General features: G+C 45.6%; 1 long non-coding RNA gene across 2 annotated transcripts in view; it reads right to left on the reverse strand.

The window, feature by feature from the left end:
- Positions 1 to 6,042, reverse strand: part of LOC128339677 (uncharacterized) — a 31,117-nt gene extending 25,075 nt beyond the window's left edge. For both annotated transcript variants that reach the window (XR_008313162.1, XR_008313161.1), the window contains exon 1: positions 5,691 to 6,042. This is a non-coding gene — a long non-coding RNA (uncharacterized LOC128339677). The remainder of the gene's footprint in view (positions 1 to 5,690) is intronic.
- Positions 6,043 to 24,653: the final 18,611 nt, after the last annotated feature.

Consider the following 24,653-nt stretch of genomic DNA (forward strand, 5'->3'; position numbering starts at 1 on the left):
GGCAAAACATCCCCTTCTCCACCTCCCGCATGAGAGCGTCAGGCCATGGGTGCTCTTAATAGAGTGAGGATGGGTTCTGGCTCTTGGCAGCGGGGAGTGCGACTCCAGAGAACACATTCTTAGCCTTGGAGACCACAGGCAAGCTGCCGTGAGCCCATGCCTCCTGCCTGCCCACATGGCCATGTGCATGGGTGTACCATTTCCAGCACTCCAGAACGACCACCCCGCTTCCCAGCATTGTCCAGAGAGCAGGGGTGCTCCCCTCTCCCATCCATCCCTGTGCCTGCAGATCTGCATACGGTGGGAGGGCAGACTGGGAACCAGGAGATATTAATGAGTGGACAGGTCCGTGCCCATGCTCAGCCTTCCACCAACACCGTGCACACACCAGGGTGAGGGGGAAGGGGGCATCTCGATGCCTTCCGAGTGCATACTGGCATACATAGAGGAAGAGTGTGGGGGGGATCTGCTCTGTTTTTTAAAAAGAAAGGGTGGGGAAGTTGGGCCCAGACACTTTGGGGGGGGGGGTTCACAACCCCTGGCTACTCATGAGCAAGGCTGTGGTTACTGCTCATCAAAATATGACAATTGTGGCCATGCAGACTACACCCACCAACGAGAGTGTCAAGCCATTGGTGCTCAAAGTAGACCTGCATTGCTGTGCGTTGGGAAGCAGTGGGCAGGGGTGTGTCCCTGATACTGCCTTCCTGCTCCTGGGGACAGCAGCCAAAGTGCCTTGGAAACCAGCCCCCTGCCTGGCCATTCACATCTATGCACAGCTACGCTGTCACCAGTGGCCCCTGCAGTCAACCCAGCTGGGGTGAGAGGAGCAGAGGAAAGTGCCCTCTCCTGTGAATCCCTGTGCCTATTTATCTGCATATGGTGCACAGATGGACTGGACCCAGGATTCATAAAGTTTGATTGAATGTACTGTCCTGTTGGCCCATCCCACAGCTGTGTGCATGGCCATGCTATCACATATGGGTACATGCAAGACTGTAGAGGAATTGGGGAGAGGGAAGTAGCAGGTCTCCCCCTTATTTTTCAACAAAGAGAGTCAGGGCCCCACTAGAGCAGGGGCCCTTGGATTCCCTGGTGGTTAAGTGGGCAACTCAGATTGTGAGCTCACAGTCCGCGGGTCAGGCAGACCCAGCTAGGCTCCAGTAAGGCTAACAGCAGTTTGCTGTATGTTTGTGGCAGGAACTGGAGTTAGGATCTTTAACTCCCGTCTGAGTTAACTGTGATTATAGTGTACGTGTGAATGCGGCCATTTTTACAATATATGGTATTGGAGAAGAAGGGGTAAAAACAGGTAAATTACAAAATGCGAGTTCATTACCCTTTTTTCCTTTTAAGCAAACAGATCATGAAGCAGATTTATAATGAGACAGGATTACATCCCCTTATTTAAAGAATTTAAAGAACATGTCCATTATCTACAACAGCTGTGAAGTTTTAAAAAACAAAATAAAACAGTTTAATATATGTTTATTTATATAATCAGCACAATAATATCAAAATATTTCAGGGGTAAATTCCATTCCTTCAGGTAATGGAACTTCATTTATATTTTGTCCTGAAATGAGGTGTAGGGCAACTTAGATAGCCTTGCAGAGCTGTATGTTGATTAAACTCATTAACACATTAATTAACGGACATAAAATTCTGATTTCCCTTATTAAAGTTAAATCAGATGCTGCGAAACTGCACTGTGAACATTGCAACTAAGCCAATTTAAATTAATTTTCTCATCAAATTTTTACTTAGATGAGTTGCCAGCATACGGTGTCACCTTCTGTTTGGGGATGGATGAGAGAGGTGATAGGACTATATTTTTAATGGAGCCAGTTAGTGGCTCATCAGCTTTTACTTCCCATTTATCATTTTATGAAAAATGTGGCAAGACATTTCAATGATCTTTTGTCTCCTTAAGTGCAGCTATTGCTTCCCTCAGAGCACCCAAAGGGCTATATGGGGACATATATTGATGTACGTAGTCTGTCACATTTTATGTTCAGCATTTCTATCAAACAGCAGAAGTTACTGAGAGGATGCCGCCTGTAGCTCCTGCACAGTTATGATGGTGGCAGCATGCTCTTTCTCCAGTCTTGCCAGAGACGATCAGCAGTTTCTTAATGTGTTATGCTACTGGGTCCTCCTTGGCTGTGATTCAGGGCTATTTTCACTCTTTTTACATGCATATCACTTTTTAATGGCAATTGGTTTGTACTCATTGTGCATACCATCACAGTGACGAACAACATACACATGTAGTTTCATTATGTGTTTCATTAATCATAGGGAGCCTTGATTGGCCTTTAACCATTATAGGACAAATGACATAATTATTGCCAGCATGAAACGAGTGGTTTCTGCTTGGCTTGGTGAGTCACAGGTTGTCCAGGTCTACCTCAGAGAGCAAGCCCAAGCTTGAATTATGTCTCCAGGTCTATATTTGTCCTTTACAAAACACCTGCTGCCATTTTGTAACTATTCACTTATTTGGGGTTATGGTGTAAAATTATAACATAATCTGCAATACATAGTGTATTGCAACACAACACTATCCTAAGTCTTTGGAATAGTGTTGGCTACACAGCTAAGTGTGTGGCAGGTGCTGGGGAGTTCTTCCAAACAAACTCCACTCTTATAGACTCGTACGAATGTTAGGGAGGTAGAGTACAAAAAACCTTCCAACAGTTGTGGCATTTGGGGTGAGGGTGAGGGGCTGGAATTTAACCCATGGCTGCCCTTGACCATGTTACCTGTTCATGGCCCCTCAGACTGACAACTCATGGACCCCAACATCTGATGCCTGACTCCTGATGGCAAGAGACTATAACTGCATACTTGTCAACTTCCAGAAATTCAGGGGGGGGGGGAGACTTTAGCCCAAACTACTTGTTGCACTGATAATGGTAGCCTGATGGCCCATTTTGAATCAGTAAAGGTGTTAAGTGAGAGTAAAGAAGTGGAGGGGGTATATAAGCTCTTTCTCCACTCTTTTGCTCTCCAGATCACACATATAAACACACAGAGTGGCTGACATACTGACTAAGGCAGTGTTTATGCATCAGAAAGACATGTCCATGCTATGGAGAACTTCCTGACTACTGTGCCTGCACATGGGGGTGGTGGGGGTGGAGTGATTTTCAGCAGTCTTTTCTGCCTCCAGTACCCTGTGTTTTCCAACAATATGTCTCTGAGAGCCACACAGTCCTCAGGGACATACTGTATATTTCAGAAGACACAAAGCACTTTCACAGGCAGAAATTTCTGAGAATCCCTCCCCCACTCCCCCTGCTGTGGGGACAGTGGTAATGGGGAAGCTCTCTGACTGCCATTAAGAGCAGCTTCCCATTATGAGGAGGCAGCTCTCATTGTGATCTCTCTGTGCTGGTCAGGATATCAGCCATTTTGTACAGCTTCCCATGAGCATTATTAGAACCATGGGGGATGCTGTGTGCTAGCATTCATGCAAGAGAGTTATTGCACAATTGCGTGAACACCTTTTCAAAAAGAGTATGCAGCAGCTCCTGTAGTGCTCACACCAACTGTAGGAAGCTGCACAGAATGTCAGCCAGTGATTTTTCTTCCTGGGTTTCAAATGCACACAAACGAAGAAACTGAAACTGGCCCCATGCCAAAGGCTGTTAGTAGAATGTAGGGGTGTGCACAGAACCGGTTGCCATGGTTTGGTTCGAATTCAAACTGGATTTGAACCAGGGCCACTGGTTCAAGTACCAGTTCTATCGAACTGACTACTGGTCGGGTTTGATTTCAAACTGGGGTTGAGACTGTTAAAACTAGTTCGGCAGCAGGGAATAATAGGGATTTGAACAGCCCATTATTCCCCACGGGTAGTGCCTAGGGACACCAAAACAGTTTGGATGGTAGAGCAGGGTGGATGCTATCTACCAACCAACCTGCAAAGCAATCAGGTAATCAGGAAATTTTAAATGATTTTTTGAATTTTTTCTGGGTCAGTAGGTCAACTTGGAGGGTTAGGAAAGAGTTCCCCACACATCTGAAGTGAAATGCAGGCTGGTGTCAGGCCCTGCTGACTGCAGCAGCCCCAACACAAGCTCACTCCACACCTGGTACAGGGAAGGCACCACCCGCCTACTGAAGGTGGTGTGTGAGCAGATCTGGTAGTTGGGGGCAACCAGCTGGAACAGTCAGCAGAAGCTGGCATTCTTCACTAACTGGAATTTCTGGTCATCCAGAACCATCATCTCTCCAATAGCCCAGGTAACGAAACATGCCTCCGGGCAACCAGAAGTGTTCTCTCTTTTTTTTTTCCCCCACCTGAATGAGCGGAATGGGTTTTGTTCTGGGTGGGAGTATCAAGGCAGTGTGTGCATACATGCATTCAGAATGGGTTCTTCCTGATTCAACCTGAGCGAGATCCAAGATTAACTGAGCGGACATCAAAAAACTTGTGAGCGCAGGCATGTGTGCATGCCTAAGAGGGAACACTGGTGACCAGACCACTTGCCCAATGACTGCACCCACTGCACAACTGGCAATGCCCCCTGCTTGAGAGCAGCAGCAGGAGCACATGCCTTGCCTCCACTAATTGAGGGCACAGCAGGCAGCTTAACACTATCAGCAAGGATGCCCAGATGACACTGTTTGATGTGCCTCCGCATCGATGACATCCCCAGATGCTTGGTATCCTTTTCTCTGCTGACATAGGAGCATAGGAAGCTGCCATATACTGAGTCAGACCATAGGTCCATCTCGCTCAGTATTGTCTACACAGACTGGCAGCAGCTTCTCCAAGGTTGCAGGCAGGAATCTCTCTCAGCCCTATCTTGGAGAAGCCAGGGAAGGAACTTGGAGCCTAGATGCTCTTCCCAGAATGGCTCCATCCCCTAAGGGGAATATCTTACAGTGCTCACACTTCTAGTCTCCCTTTCGTATGCAGCCAGGGTGGATCCTGCTTAGCTTAAGGGGACAAGTCATGCTTGCTACCACAAGACCAGCTCTCTCTTGACCTGTGCCCTGCAGTGGGTGGAGGCAGCATATATAGGCTCACCTTGGCATCTCTCAGAGTGGTCGGTGCCATCCAGTGCTGCCACCGGTCCTGGACCATTTGGGTGCTGGCAGTACTAATGGGTCTGCTGGTTGGCTACCACTGCCCCCCATCTGGGACCAAGAAAGTCCAGGCTCAACAGGAATACCTTCCTCCTGATCTTCCTTGGTTTCAGACTGGGCATGGGTCACACTGAGAAGGGGGATTAATGGGGAGGAGGATGGAGAGAGGGGATGGCTGGGCTAGCAGCCATCAACACCACCTCCTCCACTCCCACCAAGGGAAGAGCTTCTTCCCTGACAGGGGAGTCCCCACCCCCACCCCTCCCACCTTCTACCTCAGCTGCAGGGCCAGGCACATCTGGAAAGGAGAACCTGTGCACAAAGGTCTTGGCAGGACCGAAGACTTGGGGGGTGGGTGGCTACTTCTCTTACCACCCTCACCCACCCCACCACCCCAACCAGCATTCTCACCCCTCCCTCTGCCTGCCACTCTGGTCCAGGCCTTGGTCGGCATCTTCATGGAGGCGCTTTTCCCCTGGGGGCTTTATTTTAAGCCCTAGCCCTATTCTAGCACCCTCCTGGTACCTACCAACCTGGATCCCTTCCCCCACATTAGGCCCTATTTAAATGAAAGTTATGGGCTCACTCACCAAAGTTGTCTTCTCCTTGGCTGTGTCTGGCCGGGGGCTCCAGGCGATTAGACCAAGCACACGCTGGCACTCAACAGCACAGTGGGGGTCGAAAAACAGCAAGATAATCCACAAGAGCATGGGTTCAGCAGGGAAGGTTTCCAAGCAGGGAAAGGCTCCAGGGGTCCAGACCAGCAACAGAGCAAGGCAACAAGGGGAACAGGCAGCAGCAGCAGCAACACCAAAGCAGCAAGGCAAGACTCTCTCTCTCCAGAAGCCAGAGGCAGAGTAACGTCAGGCAGGCACTGCCTAGCTTTAAATCCACTTTGAAAGTCTCTCTTTTTTTGTTCCCCTCTCCATCATCCCTCCCCTGTAGCCAATGGGGGCAGAGTTCCTCTGGCAACACAAAGATCTGAATGACAACAAGCCAACCAGGATAAAGGAGATTGCTAGCCAATCAGAAGGCAGTGGCAGAAAACCAATGAGCAATTGGGAAAACCTGTAAATTAAGTTGAGAAAATGGCAGCCACCGGGCCATCCCAACCATCAAACCAGTTCTAACTGGTTTAATTCGAACTGGGCTCAGTTTGGTTCAGCCTCAAACTGGCACCCCTCCCCCTTTAAGAGGGCAGGCCAGTTAGAATTTGAACTGGTTCTGTATAGAACCGGCTCTGCAAACTCCTAGTAGAATGCTTAGTGGCAGTCATGGCAGTAATAATCTCATATCCTATTGTTTTTCATGTCGGGGCCACTTGAAAAAAAATTAAAACCTGGTCTAATCCTTCTGTAATATTCTCAACTACATGGTCCAGTTGTTGAAGAAAGGAATGGATTGGATTCATCCTTAGGCCAGTTGGTGAGGGCAGTGCTGTGTGGGCAACAAGAGGCACCTTTAAGGATTAATAAGGTGCTTACCAGTGTTTAGGCAGCATCTGCAGGCTGCCGCACATGCACACCGCCTGCAATCCCAAGGGGGGGCACTCCGCCCAGCATCCGGTTGGGCAGCTGCATGGCCCTGGTCTCTGCACATGCATGGAACCTCCGTGCATGCTCAGAAACCAGGGCTACGCTGCTGTAACGCCAGATGCTGGGCAGAGCGCCACCGGCAGGAGGAGCATGGTAGCTTGCAGGTGCTGCTTAAACGCTGGAATCCTGAAAGGTGCCTCTCGCCGCCACCCCCTGGCACTGCCCTCACCGGCTGCTGCTACATTAGGCTAAGTACACTGTAGAGACCAATTAAGTTTCAGAAGTCCTGTTTTAATAAGCTACTTGCATGTATTTGAAAGGAAGCCTAAAGGCAACTGTTAACAAAAGGTAACACCTACAAATTAATAACCTAACTGAATGGCCTTAAAAAGAATATTGAAGCTAGCAAATGAAGTCCTACCTCCATTCAGGCACTATGATCAACTACTGTATGTTAGGTCACTGAACGGATTGAATTTTTCTATAAATGCTTTAAATCTGACTGATTCTGAGGGGATTCTCTTTTTCATATTTTCTTTTGGTTAGCTTCTCTGGCCCGCTGCTTTGTCTCTTTTTTCCCCTTCAAAAAGAGGCAGGCAGCGATTTTAGAGTGCGATTATTCACCAAGAAAGAATAATTGGTCAATGCTTGGTTGCACATAAATTGATGTACACTTACCCTGATTGAATCTGTCCTTGCATATGACCTTAACCAATCTGCTGCACCTAAAAGGTGATGGTGAATGAGACAATTATTTTCTACGAGATGCAAAGTGTGCAACCGCGGTCCTGCTTTCCTTCACTGTGTTAATAACTGACCGAATTCTGTGATGCACTGACAATAAAGCATAACACAATCAAGATTTTCTTGCAGAACATTTTTGAATGATTCCATTTCCTGAAGTTCTAAATCAATGCAAGTGAAATGAAATATAAAACCTCTGTGAGACAGATGGCATTTAGAATGTGCCATATGAAAGGTCTAGGCTTATTAAGGAGGTATGATTGTCAGTCTCATCAGACTTCAGAGAAATAACACTCACACTAGTTTCCTGTCTAAGCTCACCATAGCAGCAGCCTTAGTGGTTTTATCAGTGCATTCTACTGCCAGGTAGCCCTTCCAGTCACCCCTTTTTTCAAATCTTGTCATCTCTGTCCACTTTTGTCCCCTTTAACCATTTGATTCTCCATTCTGACAAAATGGAGGGGAGGTTAAAAAGAAGTTACTTTCCCCCTTCCTCTTTCTGGGATGATACCGTCACATAGGAAATTGTATCTGTACTCCACTTGGTGGCTGACATACTGCATAACTGTATGTTCACCTTGTAACATTGCATTTACACAATAGTGCAAGTGCAAAAATGGCACAAACAGAATCGTACAATGATATGGCCATGATTTCCAATTATTGTTTCAAATCCCACACTGTTGTGAACTATACCTGGTTTCGCACTCTGTACATGCTCAGAGGGAAAGAGGCAAAGTCACATCTTACACAAACTGAGTTGGTTCTTGGAGATGGTGACCATGTAGGATCTGGGCGCACAAACAGAGATAGAGAGAGACACACTCAGAAAGTTCAATGGGCTTTATTATAAAGAGTTGCTCATCAGGACAAAATAATCCACATTAAGAACATGTTTCCGATTCAAGGTGTAGTGTAATGTGCCTAACTAACATATGTGCATGCATTAAATCTTCCTAAAGCCTAATACAATTCAGATACAGGCAGAAAAGTGTGGTGGGGGAGGTAGACTGAGGGCTGGCATGGTTTGGGGAAGATTCAGGAATTAGTAGGGGGACGAGGGAAGGGAGCAGGAGAAGGGGAAGGGATCAAGGAATTCCAGGCTTGTAGAGGCAGCATATTTACCAGGAAGAGACTTGAGAGCGCATGATCTTTCAGAGGAAGGAGCGAGGCCTTTGGCAGGAGACAGGAGCGTTTGCAGTTGCTCAGATCACGGCTGAGAGCCAGAGTACCATGGCTAGTCTTGACTTCTCACTACGCAGTAGAAGTCACAGACAGTTCCTGTCCATGGATAGAGTTCCCGCTTGTTGCCCTGCAGCTTAGCAGCAAACTCTGGGATGGCTTGTGTGAGCAGGACTGCCCGTAGGCATAAGCACTGCTGACTCTCTGTCTAGTAGCCTCATTCTTTATAGTATATTTTCCTTTGATCTATTCAAAGAATCTATTCAGATCTCATCTTTTCCTGGGTCCTCAAAAAGGTGACAACTTGCTGCTACCTTCTGGACAATGTCTTTTTAATTATTCAGGATATTGGCCAGATTCAGAGAAATCTGAATCTCATCTTCTGTAAACTGTGCGCTTAGGAAGGGGGGGGGGACAAGTGTTAGTAGAAAGACTAAATCTACAGGTGTTCTCCTAGGGTGGAATTTCTATAGACAGCAACTGAATGATCCCTTTTGGGCATAGCAGAGCCATCATTGACAATGATTAACATAGATTTCTTGCAACAGAAAAGAGGAGTTCAGCCCCTGGCCTTTTCCACAGACATTATCTGGTGGTCAGTTGCATTTTAGCATATTGATATAGTTCAGGCCCGGCCCTTTGTGTTTTCTTAAGTATCCAGTTCACAATGCAATGCTGGAATGCCTCTCCCTTCGCAGAGCAGGCAGTTCACCCAGAGGCAGAGCAGGCAGTTCACCCAGAGTTCAGGTGTGATTTCATTTCTTAATATAAAATGAAATCAGACACAGGCCTATATTCCAGGCCTATATTCCACAAACTTCTGAGTGGTACATTACAACACTTGTACAAGTGCGCAAACACAATGTTACAAGGTGAATGTAAAGTTGTGCAGTATGTCAACCTCTGTTTGAAGTAATTCTGCGTCTGCAGAAAGTTTTGATTTTTGATAGAGGATTCTAAAAATATGCATGGTATGGACTTGGTGAAAACCGAGAAGTTTTTCTCCCTCTCTCTTAGGATAGTACCAGAACTTGGAGTCATCTACTGTAACTGATAAGCCGGTGATTCAGGATAGACAGGGGAAAGTTCTTCACTCAATGCATAAATTACCCCTGCTAACTTGGCAAAGAGGCACCTTTTAATGTGGTGATTCTCTTTATTTAGCAGGGGGAGAGTAACTGGCCCTATCCATCCCCAGCACAGTACCTCCAGTGACTGTTGCTGTTATCTTTCTTGAGTTTCTTTTTAGATTGTGAGCCCTTTGGGGACAGGGTTCCATCTTATTTGTTTGTTATTTCTCAGAACCTCTGTGTTCAGGAGAAGAATACCTCTGAATACCAGTTTTGTGGAAGACAAGAGCTGGGGAGAGCTATTGCCTTCATGCCCTACTTGGGACTTTCCAGAGGCATTTCCAGTCCACTATGAAAAACAAAAAGCTGAACTTGATGGACCTTCGGTCTGATCCAGTGATTCCAGCAGGACTCTTTCTGTGTCATGTCATCAACAGAACCTGAAGTACAGAAGCCTGGTCAGTGGAAAGGATAAGCCATGCCTACATACTAACTGTACTACAGCACCCAGATCTTGGCAGTAAATGTTTCCATGGAACACTTTTTAAGGGAACAAATCTGTACTGCTAACAGTGACCACTATGAGTCGAGTGCCAGCTGAACAGCTGCTCAAGCTGACTCCTAATTTTGAGCATGGGGGTGTTACTGCAGAACGGAGAGCTGCCAAACTGAGGACGTGAGGACATGAGGAGTTGTTCCATGTCTTTTTTCTGTGATGTCATCCAAACAACCAAGTGTACTCCTGCTGATAGGTAGAAGTCCTCCTATTATAAGTAAAATGCATTAAGTGTAATTGAACATGCAACAGTATCATTTGAAGCGATTGACTGATTGATTGATTGAAGCTATTTATTTAAATGTAACATTATTCTTCCACTGTATTCTACCTTAGCTAAGCAGGGTCCACCCTGGTTGCACATGAAAGGGAGACTATAAGTGTGAGCACTGTAAGATATTCCCCTCAGGGGATGGAGCCATTCTGGAAAGAGCAGAAGGTTCCAAGTTCCCTCCCTAGCATCTCCAAGATAGGACAAGATTTTTTTATAGGACAAGATTTTTTAATTGAACCAACAAATTACCAAAGCATACAGTACGTTGCCAAAGCACAATTATATACAAAGTGGTTGTTTGTACATGATATATCTACAAAGATTTACACACAAGGATTTGGAAACCCACAAGGTTATGAAGTATATGTAACTCGGGGGTGGGGGATTACAAGGCACATCAGGTAATCGGGGGGGGGTGGTTTACGTCCAACATCCATTTCCATAATTTGTCCCATTGCTGTTTAGAAGAGATACTCTTGTCTTTTTGCACATAACCTGTCTCATCTGCGTGAACCTCTTGGTCGTGTCTTCCCTCCTTATTCCTATGCAGGAGCATTGCATAAACGACATACAGGTTTACTAACCTGATTACAGGAAGGGGAACATTCCAATTCCCTAGTATGAGGGCACCCATTCCATCCCGTTTCCTTGAAGGTTTCTTTCTGGGACCTCGAAAAGAGGTTCTATCGCTCAAACCTGACGTTAGTTCTTCCCAAGTCTGTTTTTCCAAATCAGGCCACTCTAACAGCTTGTTTACTTCCTGCCACACTCTTTTGGCTACCACACACTCTTTTAAGAAATGTGAGTGGGTTTCCCTGAATGTTTTGCCTAGCTCACTAACTTTCTGTTTGCAGGTGATTTTAGGACACTCTTGCTCGTCCTCTCCAAGATAGGGCTGAGAGAGACTCCTGCCTACAACCTTGGAGAAGCCGCTGCCAGTCCGTGAAGACAATACTGAGCTAGATAGACCAATGGTCTGACTCAGTATATGGCAGCGTCCTCTGTTCCTATGTTCCTATGAATGTCAGAGTAAATAACACATGACTGTGATGTGTCAGTTTTTGTTTATATCGCATGAATGTGAGCTACCATCTCTTCTAGAAAGCACTTGCTGGATACTGAAGGTAGGGTTCAAAGTGCCACAGAAGGAGTGAGTGAGCCTCTCCCTTGGATTTGGGGCTCACTGCATAGAATGTAAGCCATTATTAAAATATGAATATATATTTTTAAAACCACAGGGATGCTTGATGGAAATACTCAGTGCTTCTCCAAGGACAGGAAGGGAGTGGAGTGGATCAATTGTGTTCATGAGGGTGCAACATACCATGTGATATTGGCCAGGACTTCCTTTCCAGAAGGGAAAGGTTTGTATTTTATGCCAATTAACTCATTTTCTTTTTCATGAACGGTTGCCTTCCTGCTGTGTTGTGTGCCTTGAGAAAATAAAATTAGCATCCTGCAGTGCGCCGTTTGCATATCAGGGTTTATTGTAAACTGGGGAATTTGCAGTCTTGATCCTTTAATTTCTCTGTAATGAAGCATCCAAGAAAGGCCCTGTTGATTATGACACATTTAATAAATGCCTCTAGCTTCTAGAATATGAACCTCCCCCCGCCCCCCGCCGAATATACTAACTGTATTTATGTATTGAAAAAAGTGCACACTTTAACTTTCTTTTGTATTCACTCAGAGAGGCAAAAGAGTGGGCATTCCTTTCTCTTCCACTGCAAGTCCACCAATGAGACGCTGATTCAAACCCCCATTCAAATTGCTGGGGACAGACCCCAGGACAGTAATTAGTCCAGATTAATTTTGAAAAGAAAGACAAAGCACTTAACCTTGGGGGACTTATTAACTTCTCTACCTCTAACACTGCAAATCCTATCACTGCAAATGGTTTGAGGCCAAACCATATCATTATGAAGTCAATGAGAAATTGATTCCCCCCCCCTTGTAATAGTTATGGCTTGTACACACCTTTTATATTTCTGTTCTGCTCTTTTTCCCTGCTCCTTCTCATATAACTACCACACTCAAGGGTCTGCCTGACACAAAAATCCATTACAACTCAACCCTGCAGCGATACACGTAATACTTCCTGCACCCTAACCCAACTGAAATAAAATTTAGAAACCGGAATCAGAGTGATGCCAGTGACACGACCATCTGAGCCGGCAGACAGGGTCGCTCACTTTGAACCACCCCAACGCTCAGAGAGGCGAAGAATGAATACTGACGTTCTATATGTTTCAATTATATCCAGGTTTGCTGCTGTTTTATTCTGAACTTACTATGACTTAACTCTAGGCAGGCAACATTTGCTATTGAGAAAGAGGCAGAACATTATTTTTAAAAAGCAGGAGCCACTGAAGGACACATTTGACACTCAGCATGTGGGTGGAGGCGAATGCTGCCCCGCACTTGCCTGCCTTCTGCAATACCTTGTGCTTAATCTCTGAGTAAGAGCATCTGTGGCCATGCCTCCTTTATGTCCATAGCTTTCAAACCTTGCTCTAGCATCTTGATATTGGTTCCTTTTGTTTCTTTAAGCTCAAACTACTTGCAACTACACACACACACACACACACACACACAATTTTATTTGTACTGCTTACATTGATATCCCTATAAGAGAGGACCATTTTCCAACTCTGCTGGGAGACTAACCTGGGAACCCCATGTATGCTGCCATGAGTTATATAATGGAAGAATTGAAAGGAGAGTAAAGAAAATACATTTGAAAAAGCGCCTCCATTATATTTTGGTTCACAAACTGGTCAAATGCAGATTAGAGTTTTTAAAACCATCTGCCAGCCAGTGCTTACTTTCTCATCCCTTTTCATTATCACTTTTCACTGATAATGAAAAGGGACAGCAAGTGCCGTTGTAAAAATAGTTCTCAGAGTCTGGCCAGAATGACAAGATTCACAGTGAGGGACAGCGGAGCCAGTTTAAGCATACTGTAACTGCAAGGGACCACATCATTGGGGGCGGGGGGGGAGAGGGAGGGAGAGAGAGAGAGTCTCAGAAGCTGTAGTCTCATGAGACGGGTTTTCAGATAAGCTGGCCCTCCACTGATACTGAGAGAGGAAGAGAGGCAGGAGCCATGGGCCAGCCAAGGATGACACCAGCTGTAGAGAACTCAAGGACCTGGCAATTTCTGCATGCAAAGCTGCCTTGCACTGAGTCAGAACTTTGGTCCACCTAGTCCAGTATTGTCTATTCTGACTGGCAGCAGCTCTCGAAGCCCCTTCCCAGCTCTGCTACCCAAGAACCTTGCAGCTAGAAATTGAACCTAGAACATTTTGAATGCAAAGTGTATGTCCTGCACACTGAATTCCTTAGATTAATGATACACAGTCTGAAGAATGTCTTTCCTTTTCTCCATCCGTAATCTCCTGCCAATCAGCTTCATCGGATGACCCCTGCAATGAAAATGAGGAAAATAAAAATGAGGAAAGGAGAACTTGCTTGGGGGCTGTTGTTATTTCTCTTTATTTTGTTCTAGAGTGTTGTCAACTTAGCTGAGGCAGAGGAGCAGCTGAGGGATCAACGTGCCAAGAATCTTCCCACTCTTTAGCCCAAAGGAAATTAGCTGTACATAGGGGGCCCCCAAACCTAATTTTGCAGTAGGCCCCAAAATTTCTAGAACCGGCCATATGAGGAAGGACAGCATTCTGCAAAAGTCAACTAACACACCTGGAGCCTGCACGAGGGTTCATGGCATGACGAAGTAATGTGGGAGCTTACAAAAGCCCGCTATAAGCAAACATCTGGAAAAGCCCATCATTTCCAAGTAACAAGAAATCATAGTTCCACTTCATTCCACGTTAGGCAGATATCATCAGAAGTACTGTGTCCAGTTTTGGGTGCCAGGCTTGAAGAAAAATGTAGAAAATTTGGAACAGGTTCAGAAAACAGTGAAGATGGTTCAGTGTTTGGAAAACAAAAAAGCCTGGAAGAACTGGGTACATTTAACCTGGAGAAGACTGGGGGTGGGGTGAGAGGATGATAAAGTAGGTAAAGTGTGCTGTCGAGTCGGTGTTGACTCTTGGTGACCACAGAGCTCTGTGGTTGTCTTTGGAAGAATACAGGATGGCTTTACCATTGCCATCTCCCGTGCAGTATGAGATGATGCCTTTCAGCATCTTCCTATTTCGCTGCTGCCCAAGATAGGTGTTTCCCATCGTCTGGGGAAGACACCAGCGGGGATTCAAACCAGCAACCTCTGGCTTGCTAGTCAAGTCATTTCCCCGCTGTGCCATTAGGAGGATGATAGCACTCTCCAAATACCTGAAGGCCCATCACATAGAGGAAGGCAAAGACTTGTTATCTGCTCAACAGAGGGCAGCTCAACAATGGAACCAATTATCTAGGAGGGTCATCGGCGGACTCTCCTTCACTGAAGATCTTCAGGCAGAGGCTGGACAGCCATATGTTGGGAATGATCTTGCTTTGGGTTTTCTGCACTGAGATAGGATTAGAGATGATATACAAGACTCCACTTCAACACTAAGGGGAGGGGGGAATCATTTTTATTTATTACATTTGTATCCCCATGAGGGATGACCATTTCCCAATACTCTGCTGAGAGATCACCTGGGAACCCCATGTGTGCCACCTTCCTTCCATCCAAGAAATCAACCCAGGGGTCTCCCAGCAGAATAAAGCTGACCCTCTTACGCATTTCTCTCCAGACAAAGGAATGCATGAGGGGGCAGTGGGACAGTGTTCATTAGCCATGTCTGCAGTGCTGACAGACCCTTTGGCCAGGGGCATAGCAAGGTTGGAGTGGGCCCAGAGACAAGATTTTAAAATGGGCCCCCTGTCACTGAAGCTCAGCTCATGAAGTAAAGAAATCGTAAATGAGGCTGAATAGTGGTAACCAAAAGCAGAGTAAAATTTATATATATATCTCCTATGTGCCACAATAGAACATCATCCTAAATTATTTTTTAAAGGTTTTGTAAATTGTGGACAATGCAAGTCATTTCGTGGTACTAGAGAAAGACATGCTGTTCTGGTAGCTCCAGGTCTTAACACTCACATCAATTTTGGAGGATGAATACAACTGAGGGAAACTCGGGTGGGTGCACGGCTGGGGGAGTCAGTCATGTGACTTCCCTCTGGGGGGCCCCTCAAGGCAGTGGGCCCCCAGACAACTGTCTCCCCTTGTCCTATGATAGTTACGCCCCTGCCTTTGGCCATACCCTCTGGCACTCCACATTTGTCTGCACAGGGCAGAGTCAAGCATATAATAGTGCAATTCTTTGGGTACCTGCCTGATCAATTCGGGTTCCAAAGCTCATGGAAGATACCTCCTCATGTTCACCTCTACCCTATGCAGGCAGACATCGAATGTGTGGTTACCATTGGGGCATGATTAGTGGATGTGACTAGCAGGCAGAATCCCTCCCCCCCCCCATGCACACCCTCACCTCAACAACAACAGGATGTCCATCCCTCTCTGAAGATTCATATGCCCAAAAATAAACGTTAGTAGAGGATTTTTATGGGTATGCATTTTTATGGGTATACATTTTTTTAAAATTGTGTCCTCCCTCCCTGTTCTCGTTTCTGATACTGTGGAAAGTAAAATGATTGCTCCTCCTCATTGTAATTCTGACTTATAACAAGTGCATCTCCCCACTCTTCCTTCTCACTTACATTGCATATGGAGACTCTGTGTAAATCTTGTTGATTCTTCCTGTACTCCAACAATCTCTTGCTGTTCACCTCCTATGAAACATTCAATTCTGTTTTTAATGACTGTAAGCAGCTTTTCTCTGGCTCCACTGACAGCTGCATCTTTACCAACACATAACCCTTTATCCATTCACTCCTACTAAAATTGCCTTTTTCTGTTCTGTCATATCTTTCCCTGCTTGATATTGCTCTGTTGGGTTCCTTATTTTGTATAGAGATGCCTCCCAAATCATCTTCTGCTGAATGTATTGCTGGATTTTGGGTCTCTTATTACAAAATAAGTTTACTGGAGCGGAACTCATAAGGTCAGAATCCAGAGCTCTTCCAGAGTTGTATTTCTGGTATGCTTGCACTAAAAAGAAGAAAACCTTTTTTAAAAAATTCAGCTAAAGTGGTCATTTTTCAAGGCTTTGTCCTTATTTTGTTGAACAGGACTAATAGTTGCTTCTGCAGAAATAAAAGCATTATTTTTCATTGTTTCATTTTTTTTAAACTTTCCGTAGGAGTACACCAGTACTATTGTTCAATATTAGTGTGTGTGGGGGGGGGGACTCTTCAAAAATAACTCTGTGGTCTCAAAAACATAGGTCCTCTTTTTTAAAAAAAAGAACTTTAATAAATGGCTTTTGACTCAATGAGTCATTTTTAAAGAGATTGGGGTTTGGGGTTTTTAATGTTTTATGTTGCATTGGTCTTCTTCTGCACAAAAGAACATCTTTAAAAAAAAAATTAAAAAGTTTTTCAACACAAAAGACCCAATTATAGAAAAAGCAGAATCACCCCCCCCCCCCCAAAAAAGATTTATCTGGCCGTTGAACTTCAGACTGCCAGTGATAAATCATGAGTCTGAATGAAGGCTGGTGCCAGAGACCAGCATCACTGGGCATATGTCAAGAGCCAAGGCCCCTGGAAGGGCCCTTGGCTCTTGACACTGCTGATCCCAGAGACAATCTCCGTGCCCTTAGCCCTTGTATGGTGGTGGCAGAATGACTCTCTCAGAGCCCACCCGGGTAGGAGGATCCATGAGGGTGATTTTTGAGCCCACCTTGAAACTGGAGCTTTGAAACTTGAATGCCCCTCCTCAAAACAAGCATCATCATCATCATCACACATATTTATGTACCACTTTTCAACAACAACAACAACAACAACAAAGTTCCAAAGTAGGACAAAGAAAGAACTAAAGTGGTTCCCCTTCCCCAGAGGACTCACAATCTAAAAAGAAATGCAGAAATCAGAAACAACCACTGGAGGGGTGCTGTGCTGGGGCTGGGTGGGGACATTTGCTCCCCTCTCCACCACTGCTAAAGATAAGCGAGTCAGAACTTTGAAATGTGCCTCTTTGCTCCATTAGCAGGGCAATCCCCCCCCCCCGCACAACTCTTTCTGCAGAGAAGACTAGCACATCAGCAGCACTAGCATATCCTTCTCCCTGACATGTGGGGTCCCCTCCCCAATGAACAAAGGATTGGGTGAGCATTTGAAGAGGAGATTGCCAGTCAACAGTAGAGTTTGAGGAAAGCTGTCCAACTGAGGGACAGGGCATGGAACATTTTAAATGGTGCCACCATTGAGAGGAATAATCACTGTTTCTGCTGCTTCTACCCACTATCACCCAGAACCAGGGACCAATGAGGAGGTTTTCAAGGCATTGGTGGACAGCAGGGGACTATCCTCCTTTAGTGCCACCACCCTTGGAGGCATCATCAAGGGAGAAAAGGAGAATGAATGGAAAGCTGTTCCCCTTTTACCTTTCCCAGACAGCCAAGCAGGGGCGTAGCTATAATTGAGCAAAAGGGTTCAAAGAACACGGGCCCTCGGGTCCTGAGGACCCTCCAGCTCCACCCCTTCCTATTTCCTTCATTATCTCCCTCATTCTGTGGGGCCGCCAGAGAAAGGAATGAACACGGGCCCCCTCTCCCCTAGCTACGCCCCTGCGAGCCAAGCACTATCAAGGGCTCACACGCCTGCCAGTGCCCAGCCACCTGGGAAAAGTAGAAGAGTAGTGTGCAGAAAGCAGCCATTGTCTCCCATCTACCTTTTACCTTGTCCCTGTAGCTGAGCACTGTTGTGGGATGGTGTGCGCACATCCTTGCTTCAATGCCATGGGGAGCAGGGGTCCCAGCATACTATGGGAGGTCCAGTGCAGGGCTTTGCCCTAAGTTTCCCCAGATCCTGATGCCACTCCTGAAACACCCACAAGATAGATTAGACAAATGGTTGACCAAATTGTTAGGGATAGCCTGATGTTGGGGGTGGGGGGCTTTAATCTTAAGGACATGAATATGAGATTATTATTATTTTTTTTGGATGAAGATACCTGCATTGTTCTTCTACAAATAAATGAAACCATAAGAAGAAGAATATATTGATCACTATTAGAGCTGAGTTCCCTGCCCCCCTGCCCCGTAATGGTCATCTATTTTCATATTTCTTTTGTTGGCAAAGAAAGCCCAAGACAATGAAAATGTACACCTAGTCCTGAGAAATGTCTGTGTGTGGGGAAAAATTAAATTTATTTAAAAAAAAAAAAACCTATAGTAGGGATTTTTAGGAGCTGAAAATCTGCATTTAGATGGAAATATCAAAGAGGCAATAAATACAAACTAGTTTGTGCATCCTCTGACACTTGTGTGGAACACTTCAGCCTTCTTCTCCTCCCAATCCCTGATGCTGGAGGCACTGAAATGCTTTGTGTGTGCTGTATAATATACCCTCCTGCTGCAGACCTGTGAGTGAAATTTTTTTCCTGTTTGCTTTTAACATCTGTTTCTTTCTCCCTGGCAAAATGTTATGTGTGTTGTTTAGTGGTAGAAAAATTGGGCAGAGAGCAGAGTTAGACGTGAGGATTTGTTGCAGCCTGCACATCCATGAAATGATTGCTGATATTTTAAAAATAGTTCCTCATGCATCTCAAATGACACCAGTTTGTTTTCAGTCAATCACCTTCGTTATAACGACAGGGAACACAATTGATTTTTAATAGTTCAGTTCAGATAAGTGTTGCAAAAGGTTTCACAGTCTATTGCCAAATCCTTGCTGTTGTTTACACCTCCTCAAATATATGTTATTTTAAAGTATACCCTGGCCCCCAAAACCTACCTCTTAGGGAGCTCAGACATCATCTATTTCAAAAGTTAAAGAGCCATTTATTTTAATGCTGCCAATAAAAGAGAGCTTTGGTGGAGAATCAGATGCTTTAGGTTCAAATCAATGCCTAGGTTAGATTCACATCTGCATAGCAGCTGCCCAGTGGTATACGCCCTGCAGTTCTGGGCAAAAAGCCATTTTTCAGCTTTTCTAGCTCTTTCATATTTAGCAGGGAGAAAGCAATGGTCCCCATTCATCAGGGACTAGCAATACAGCTGCTAACATATAACATATAACACAACTATGCAGCTCGTGTCCGGCATGCTGGAGTCAGCAGGGCATTTCACACCTCACCTGTGGAACAGCGTCAGTGGAATGCATACTGCTTTCCTGCCCTGCACGCTGCTTTCACTGCTCTTGGCAGCCAGAGAGAGAGAGGCCACCGCCATGGCCAGCCCCTCCTGTACAGTACAGCACAGGTGGGCCATGCTGCATGTGGAGGCAATGGCACAAATTGGCTGAGCTGTCAGCAGTTGACTAGCACAGTGAGGAATGGCTGACTGGGAAGCCAAACCTCAGGTGGGGCTTCATTGTCACTGACAATGGCTCCAACATGACCAAAGCACTATATGGCCCCCACACTCTGCACTTGGTGGTGTCAGGCACCCTTGGTCTTAGGTGTCCAGAGAGTGGGGTTGTAGATCCTGCTTCTGCCACAGCTCTACTTCTGGAGAAGTGTCACAAGATTGCAGCATGTTTCCACTGTAGTGAGATTGGAAGGCACATGCTCCATGAGTGAGCTTGACCTGCCTCGACACCTCATCCCTAGGGATGTGGAGAACTGGTGGAACTCCACGCTTCTCTTCCCACAATGCCTGCTGGAGCAAGAGGTAGCCCTCCATGACCTGGTGAGGAATTGTGATTTACACATATGCGACCTCTCCAACTCGGAGTGGAAGCTCATGTCTCCCAGACATGAGCTTTGAGACTCATGTCAGCGTCGAGACTGACTCAGTCTTGGCACTCAAGCCATTCCTGTTTGCCATGAAGAGCTTGTGTGCCAAGGCAATGTCTCTGAGCCAGGCTTTGCCTGCCAGGCTTCTCCTTGGTATATAAGACCAGGAGATGAGGAATACTGAAATTGGTTTGGTAAGTGAAATTTTAAATGGTTTTGGAAACAGATTAATGTTTTTTAAAACCATTAAGGACTATTAAGGAATACTGACTCTTATAGCATATCCCAGATCATGACCAGATATTGAGGCTCTTCTCACGATTGGTGGGAAGAGCCATGAGGAGGTTTGTGAGGAGAGCGGGCAAAGCCCTCTCCCCCCGCAGATGAGCAGTCAGCCTGCTCCAGGCAGCTGCAGCGGCTGCTCACACAACTGCCGGCTCTGTCACAGAGCAGGGGCTAGGGAGTTCGGGGGGGCCCGCAGCCCCCAGAAGCTCCAGTATGCCCTGCACGAGCGCGCAGGGCATGCTGGAGAGACCCCTGAGCCGGGAGGCTGCTTTTCAGTTTTCAGGGGTCAGGGGTCTCCTTGTGAGTAGCCGTGGCGCGGAGCCGCAATGCGGCAACACGAACAGAAAAACCGGGTTTGCAGAGTGCTCGCTACGCGCCACGAGCAACAAAATGAGGTTAACAGAGCACTTGCTCTGTTAACCTCATTTAAGAAGAAGGTGGTCTAGGCGGGCTAACCGCCTTCAGAGCACCGGGCTCACCTGTGAGCCTGTTGGTTCCCACAACCACTGGAAAGCAGCCTAAGCTCCCTTGGCCTGCTTTCCAGTGATCGTGGGGATAGCTTCTCTAAATGTTTCAAGTTTTGTTCCATCGAAACAACCGAGTCAACCCTATCTCAACGGAACATTTCAGCCATCTGTGTTTTGTTTCAGGCTCAAAACAAAATGCAAAATCTGTTTCGTGCACATCCCTAGTCAAGAGGTGAAGAAGCTGAATGCAAAGGGACTGTAGATGAGAGAACCAAGGTTTCAGGAAGACCAAGACAATGCCATGTGTTAACTGGAAACAAATAAACCAATATTTTGCTACAGGTTTCTAGTATTTTATTGTTTGCTTAAGAATATAGCCTGCCTTTTCAAAAAATTAAAAAGCGATATTGTATAATATGACTATATAAGTACAATTCTCTGTTTGACAGCAACTGGACAAACACCCACCTCACCTACCCACCTCTGGAAATTCCTCTCAAGGGAGGAATTACCTCCCTTCCTCATAAACCAGATTAACTAAGCCTGGCATTTTCTGACTGTACACCTTTTACAATCAGGAAACCATTTTTACCAGACGCCCTCTGCTACTATGACAAGCTCACATTCTAAAGTTTTCCACTGTCAATAGACTTAAGCATGAAATGAGCAAGTTGTAGGAGACAGACAGGTCACCTTCCATCACACATTTATATTTTCTTTCTGAAGAGGTCATCTGTAAGTGATACTTCTGTATGTCTGCTTCCTGGCTGGTACTAGAGACTTCTAGCCTTAGTCATTATGGTCAAACTCTAAGTGCAGGGAGATAGAAGGGCAGGGGAATGGAAGATAGGAACACTGTGCTTCAATACTGTTTTGCTGTACAGTAAACTTGAAGATGGTGCCTGTGGGTGCCATAATCAAAAGAATAAAATAAGAAGGCATCTGAAGGGGGGGGGGATCCCTCTAAGGTGCCAAGGAAAAATGCATAGTTCAGAACAGAGAGGTTTTGCTCTTCACTCCGTAGAGGGACATTAAATCAGAGAACCCTGTACAACGGTCATAGCCTTAAGAATAAGAGTTGAAGTGAGTTTTTGATTCTACTTTGTGAAGTGAGATGGGATTTGTGCAGTTCCTCTTTTGTATGTATAATTTAACTTTGCTTCAACACAAACCTCAGAACAAATAGCAAACAAGATCAAAGGTTTTCCTTAGAGTTTTATGTTCATCGCACAGATTGTTTTTGACATACAGTGCATTTGTCTGAATTAATGCCACCAAACTTTCTTTTTTAAAAAGATGGGATTTGGGTTGAATAATGCTACACATTCATCCTGGACCAGAATTTTTTTGTTTTGTTTTGTTCTTATCATACTTAACATCAATTAGTGATAGGCACAATATTTTTACCCTTTTGAGTCCATCCCTTTAATCTTGCCAAATTCCATTATATCAGGTGTGACCTAGAGAAGAACATACATGTGCAGCCCCTTAGCCCCCTAACTGCTCAGGAGGTTCCTTTATAAAATCCCTCTCTTCCCAATCCTGCTGCCAACAATTACTCTTAAGCTTTGGATAATGACCCTCTTAAACTCCCCTTAATAGGATGGGACAGGCATAGAAAAGAACCTATCCAAGGGACTAGGATAGGTTCTAAACATAAGAGTATTAGGCTTTATCATGTTTTGTAAATATACCTTTTAGAACAAAAGGATAATTATATACCGATGAAAGTAAGATAGTGAGGCTCTACACATGATCGATGTGTAGAGCCTAATAGGTCAAGCCCGCTCTCACCACAGATGATCAGGGTGCTAGCCCTGGGTGGCCAGATTGGCCGGCGACATAATTACCGGCTCTGTCACGGAGCCGGTTGTGGTTGCAGGGATTGGGCATCACCTGGCCCCCAGAGGTCCCAGAATGCCCCATGCAAGAGCGCCAGGCATTCTGGGGAGACCCCTGACACCAGGAAGCTTGTTTTAGCCTCCTGGTTGGGGGTCTCCTCGTGAGTCTCTGCGGTGCAGAGCCACGCCATGATGACTCACAATCACAGCAACAGGATTAGCAGAGTGCTCAGTCCACTAACCTCACTTTAGGGGAGGGTTATTTAGGCTGGCTAGCCACCGCTGAAACACCGGGTTTACCCGCGAGCCCAGTGGCTCTCACAACTGCTCAAAAGTGGGCTGGGCTCCCTTAGCCTGCTTTCGAGTGGTCGTGAGAATAGCCTTGGTCTCGTTAAAAGTACTTCGTACTCTTGCAAAGTGTTCATCCAAATGGACAATTTCCCTAAACCATCTTCTCCCCAGTGGTCAATCGTGCTCAGGCGTGTAGTTTCCTTGATGCAGGTTGTGTTGAAGCTAACATTTTAAATCAGGTCCTTGTCCCCCTGTGCTAAGCCAAGTCTTCCTCTCCCTTGTCTTCAAGTTATTTCTGCTGTGGTTGGACCCAGGGCCAGACTGGGAGCACTGAGAGGGCGGTGGAATGTATGTGGGGAGGGCGCCGGGTTTTGAGCAGAATGGGTAATTAAGGGTAGGAGTCCGGGCACAGGGCTGCCCCTTGGGTGGGGTGCCCCGGGAATATGCCCTGTTGCCCTGTGGGCCAGTCCAATCCTGGTTGGGCCCACTTCTTCCCTTGGAGCCTCTGTCTTCCTTGACCATCTTCATAAAGCAAATCTCTCCAATTGCCCTTAATTGCCATAACCGCTTCTTCTTTCTAGAGCAACTTTAGGCTCCACTTACAACTGCTGTCTGCAGCTTCTGGCCACACTTCATGCCTAGCAACAGTGCCTGTTGGTGCTGCTTAGAAAAAGGTACCTGTGTCACCAACAGAGGGCCTCCATCTCTCTGAGGAGCAATAACAAACACAAAACAAGCACGTTTTCTTACTCAATTTAGGGGATCTTTTTAAAAGGAGAGTGACTCTTTACAGCCTTTAATACTAGTTAACTGCCTGACATGATGGGCAGCCTACTGCCCGCCCCCCTTAATTGTCCATCCTGGACATTGCAGCATCCGCTGCTGCAGACTTCAAAGGTAGCCCTGATGCTGCTTGGAAACAGCAATTGCAGGAGCTGCGTTTCTGGAAGCTTCCCCATTCACAACCATCATGGGGCAAAAAATAACCACATTGCATGCCTGCCACAGACATCCGTGTTTTATAGAACAGGAGACAATCTTGAGCGTTTGAGCCAAAAATGGCTATGATTCTCTCATTTGTAGGATTTATGGCTCACTGCACAATTGTAAAATTCATTGTATCAACAAATGAATGCTCAGAATTAAGTATAGGTTGGCTACTGTCCCAGTACAAAATGACAAACCCAGTAAATACAGTCCATGTTTCAAGGTGCCTAAGATGACATTTCAAACAAAGATGTTAGAATAAATATTTAGCTTTGGGTTCAACATTGTCTAATTTATATACTACAGAACCAGCCATGAAAAGAAACCAATTTTACTACTACTACTACTATTACTACTACTACTACCAATTTTACTACTACTACTACTGATGATGATAATGATAATGATAACAATAACATGGCGCAGTCGAGAAACGACTTGATTAGTTGCTGGTTTGAATCCTCGCTGGTGTGTTACCCAGACTATGGGAAACACCTATATCAGGCAGCAGCAATATAAGAAGATGCTGAAAGGCATCATCTCATACTGAGTAGGAGATGGCAGTGGTAA

This window comes from Hemicordylus capensis, chromosome 1 (genome assembly GCF_027244095.1).
Source record: "Hemicordylus capensis ecotype Gifberg chromosome 1, rHemCap1.1.pri, whole genome shotgun sequence".
Taxonomy (NCBI): Eukaryota; Metazoa; Chordata; class Lepidosauria; order Squamata; family Cordylidae; genus Hemicordylus; species Hemicordylus capensis.